This window comes from Crocodylus porosus, unplaced genomic scaffold (assembly GCF_001723895.1).
Source record: "Crocodylus porosus isolate Cpor-Errol unplaced genomic scaffold, CroPor_comp1, whole genome shotgun sequence".
Lineage (NCBI taxonomy): Eukaryota > Metazoa > Chordata > Crocodylia > Crocodylidae > Crocodylus > Crocodylus porosus.
Genome location: NW_017728909.1, coordinates 23230240 through 23234850, shown reverse-complemented (window position 1 = coordinate 23234850; position 4611 = coordinate 23230240). Strand labels below are relative to the sequence as shown.

The 4611-nt window shown below is 42.1% G+C and overlaps 1 long non-coding RNA gene across 1 annotated transcript in view; it reads left to right on the top strand.

The window, feature by feature from the left end:
* The first annotated feature begins 2568 nt into the window (after positions 1-2568).
* Positions 2569-4611, top strand: part of LOC109308196 — a 6281-nt gene continuing 4238 nt past the window's right edge. The window contains exon 1 of the long non-coding RNA XR_002100530.1: positions 2569-2752. This is a non-coding gene — a long non-coding RNA (uncharacterized LOC109308196). The remainder of the gene's footprint in view (positions 2753-4611) is intronic.

Genomic DNA, 4611 nt, shown 5'->3' with positions numbered 1-4611 from the left:
GTCTTCAAGCGAAGGCTAGATGTGTATCTAGCTGGGGTAATGTAGGCCCAGCACTCTTTCCTGCTTATGCAGGGGGTCGGACTCGATGATCCATTGAGGTCCCTTCCGACCCTAGCATCTATGAATCTATGAATCTATAATCTCACTTCTCTGCCTCAGTGAATTGTATTTTTGACCTAGTACAAAACATTAGGGAACTCAGCTGGATTCTCAAAAGTGCTGAAGACCCTGCATGTCTCACTGTAGTGTAGTGTCTCTCTCACCTGTTTTTGTTTGTTTGTTTGTTTTTTGTTTTTTAATGGCTCAGCACAGCCTCTTGATTTTTTTTGGAAGTACTCAATATCCCCTGCTTTCAGTGCTGGCACGTGGCAATGATGTTCCAAGAATCTGGCCCAGAGTCAGCATGCTTGCAAGTGGCTCAAAATGAATAGGCCATGCAATTCCAATGCCACGGTAGATTATGAAAGAAGTTGGTTCATCTGTGTTGGAAAGGCATTGCTGTAAGGGTACAAGTGGAAGGAAGCAAATTCCAAAAATGAACTGAGGAGAGTGGCTGCCTTGCACAGCTGAAGTGTGCCGTATTCCCCTGAGGGCCCTGCAGGTCCCGGGCATGGGAGGAGCAATGAGATGGAAACCTCAGGTGAGCAACAGGGATTTGGGGGGGATGGGGGTACTCCCACCCACAAGCAGGCCAGGTTGGAGTTTTGCAAGCCTTTAAAGTTAGGATGATGAGGACAGACCCCAGTGTATTGAATTTACTATATTGAAACCAGAAGTCCAGCCTTATCCACTCATGACTGATTTGCATTTTAAACTTACCACTTACTCCAGCCCCCCCCCACCCCGCACTCCAAGTGTTATATTTAAAAGTAAATGTAAAACATAACACTTCCCATTCATGTTTCACTAGGCGGCTAAATGGATAGCATAAGCAGGTAGCCAAGTCACAGGCAGATCGGGGAGCGGGGGCGGGGATGCAAGAGTTCATTTGCAGCCCTCTGATTCCTGCTCCACCTAAACTTTAAAACCAACTGCCAATTGACTTCATGGCTCATCCTCATCTCCCTGATTCCTGCTAATCTCTCTCTTGACTCCACAGGTATTAAGAACCCTCCATCCTTTTTAATGTTCTTGTTCCACTATTCAAACTATCCTTTCTTCAGTAATTTTGCTGTCTGTTAACCTTTCCTTTAAATGTCTCTCTGCTATTTTGCAGCCCTGCAGACCTGTTTTTAGCTTTAGCTAAAAACCTTAACTCAGACATCATAATATTCACTCAAGTATAGAAACGACTGACACTGACGTACTGGAAGTACTGTCAAGACACTCCAGAAAGCTAGATTTTGTTTTCTGAATTTCAATAAGAGACATGCATTTAGCTATAATGACTACAGGACTAATCAGACTCTCTTAACTATTTTGACTATTTTTTGCCTAGTTTACTGTGTTCTTTTTTAAATATATATATTGTATTTATATATTAAATAATATATAAATACGAAATCTAACAAATTAGTGCACGTTCCAATAGTTATATTTGTTTTTGCTTTGAACTTAAACTGAATAATATAGTGCTAGCTTCCTAGCATATTAGTAAAGGCTCTAGTTTCACTTTAATTGAAGAAAAATGTGTTGTAGTATTTGCAATGATACACCTTACCATGTACACCCCTCTTTTCAAAATGCTAGATCTACCTATACCAAGTCACATTTGTACTAATCATTCTTTTAAAAAACTGAGTGCTTTATTGATTACATTCAAGTGTCCGCTGCTCATTGATTTATAGTTTTCAGGTGAAAGAGTAATATAAAAGAAAGATTAGGGAAGCTGGTCATCTAGAACGAGGGTGCCATGAGACCCTGGGGTCCTTTGTGATCCTATCAAGGGTGCTGTGACGTACCATACAATGTTAGCACTGAGGAATGCAAACGGGATTCACAAGATAAACTCAGAGATTTCAAACAGGAATCCATAGCATTAAATAGCATTCTGCCCTGTTGTGGTCTGAGTTCTTTGGAACAGGAAAACCGCTCTATTATTTTTCTATAGACAAAACGTGAATAAAACCTAAAAGCTAGCATTTTCTTAGGGGTGCCTCAAATCTAATAAGGTTGGGAATCCTTGGTCCAGGATCAGCTGAGCTTCTCTCATTTCCCTTTGTATAGAAATGAAATGACAATGCTGCAAATGGGTGAATTCTAGAAGACCCGCTCCCCTGCTTCGCACAGTCTCTCTGTTGTTTCTATACTGCATGGACCAGCCTTCTCGTATAGTTGCTTTCAAGCATCTTGGAAACCAGGTGTGGTTTATTTGTAAGGTTTGAATTTCCACTTTCAATTTTTGGGAGAAATCACATCCAAATTCTTGTCTGATTTTGAAGTCATTAGGAAAAATCCAAATGACCAGAATCTAAGTTACAGCCAAAATAATCTATGGTCGTTTGCTGTAACTTTAAACCTTGAGATATTGAATAAATACTTCCACATGAATATTTGAAGTACTTCCTCACTACCCAGCTACCTGTGAGCTGGAAAGGAGGAGTTTCCCATGTCTAGACGGGTGTTTTTAACTGAATGTTATTGTACAGCAAGGTGCTCAACTTGAAGCAGGGATTGCAGGATGCCGCCTGCAAAAACCTAGATGACATAATTGTAATACAGGCACAGCAGTAGCTCTGACTGTGTCACGGCAATCCAGCTTCACAAAGAAAAAGCAGCCTCTCTGCCCCAGAGATCCTTTGCATCTAAAAAAGTAAGAATCCAGCTCCTTTCCCATGGGCTGCTTCCTCTGTATCTTCTGCTCCCTGCTGACCTTTCCACAGTGACTTTCCTCTCAGGAATCTTTTCTCTGCAGTCTTTTCTGGTAGCTGCTCATTTAAGCTTATGAAAGACCCTTTTTACATCTGCCACCTGCTCCTTTCTCCTGGCTGGCAAATATTAGCTCACCTCTTACCATGTTTTCCCTGTTCTTTTTCCTGAGGAGGTGTGGATATCTAAAATACAGCTACCAGCTGCTGTCGATATCTGAACTCGGGTAACTAGTGCATTCAGCTTTCTTTAAAGTGTGCTGTTCTTGGGTTCCCTGGCACCGCAGAACAGTCCAGCTCTGTTATTTCTGTCCTATAGCAATAAGAACAGAAAATACATTGAACAAATCCATTCCCCTGATGGAGATCTTTCTGTGACCAGAAAAGTCCATGGTCATCATCAGAATGAGTATTTGAAATCCTTTCTTACTCAGCTGTTCTTTGTGTATCTTGTTCTTTTGCTGTCTGCACCTGAGAGCTATTAATGCCAGTGTTGTCAGAGAGATGCGCCGGGTTTTGTTCTTCCTCACCAGCACGGCAGGTTCTGATCCAGAGCAGGCATTAGAGAAGAAACTAGTGCCCTGGGCAAACTCGTATTTTGGTGCCCCCTATTCCGTGCCCTCTTACAGAAATAATAAACCTGTAATCTCTAAAGATTTTTTTTATAATTTCCACAAAAAAAATAAATAAATACAAAAGTGGAAATGACACAAAATTCAATTTGATTTTATTCAAATTGAATTTGAATTTCAGATTACATAAGGGCTGCACTGGAAACGCACCAAGGGCCCAAGAGCCACACCTCAGTGTGTCTGTCAAATTGTATTGTGAATAGAAGTGCGCGACTGTAATTGCTTGTATTTATTTTTCATTGTGAAGAACAGAATTGGCTTAGATTGGGATTTTGTGAAAAAACCTTTTGGAGGTCGGGCTTGTTTGCTATTGTAGGAAGGCAAGGCTGGAACGTCTTCTGTGTGATTATGAAGCAAATGTTACAGTTTCACAGGCTTGTTTGTCCCTGGGGTGGTGCCCTGGTTCCACTGAGTTAGCATATTTATTGCTAGTGGTGCTGTGGGAGAGACAGTGCTCGGGTTAATCGCATCTTAGGCTGCAACTGGAAGTTAAAAGAAAAGAAACCATTTTTTTGACTTGTGACCTGAAAGCAAATGTAGATCTGAAAGTAAATGTCCACCCTGAGGGCTACTGTTCTCGTGGGTTTCTGCTATAGTCCCACTTCAGGCATGCTTACTACAGTCATTTCCTTTTCTTTTTGTGCCTGTCTTGCCCATTTGTTCAGCTCTGTGTGTAAAAAGGGATGAGAGGTATCACATCTAACCAGTTCTACAGCAAATTCAGGTCTGTGATTGAGAAACACAAAGTCGGAGCAAGTGTCTAATTCAAGCCCCTGTTTTTTGGGGAGATATTAAGAATCATAGGAAAGTAGGACTGGAAGGGACCTTACAAGGTCATTGTAACAGGGAGCAACTCCTGTAATTTTCAGGGGAGAGTGGCAGGCCAAGCTTGTTCTGACAAAGGCTAGCTGACAGAAAGCAAGCAAGCCAGAGACTACATGGGTAGGAGCTCCTGCTGGGAGGAGTGACCATGCTGGAGCTAGCTGCACTGCAGTAAGTCACCACCCAGGGACAAACCTCCAGGCAGCACAGCAGTAAAGACTGAAAATTTCATAGATTTCATAGACATTACGGCTGGAAGGGACGTCGGGAGATCATCGAGTCCACCCCCTGCCCAAAGGGCAGGAAGTCAGCTGGGGTCATAGGATCCCAGCAAGATAAGCATCCAATTT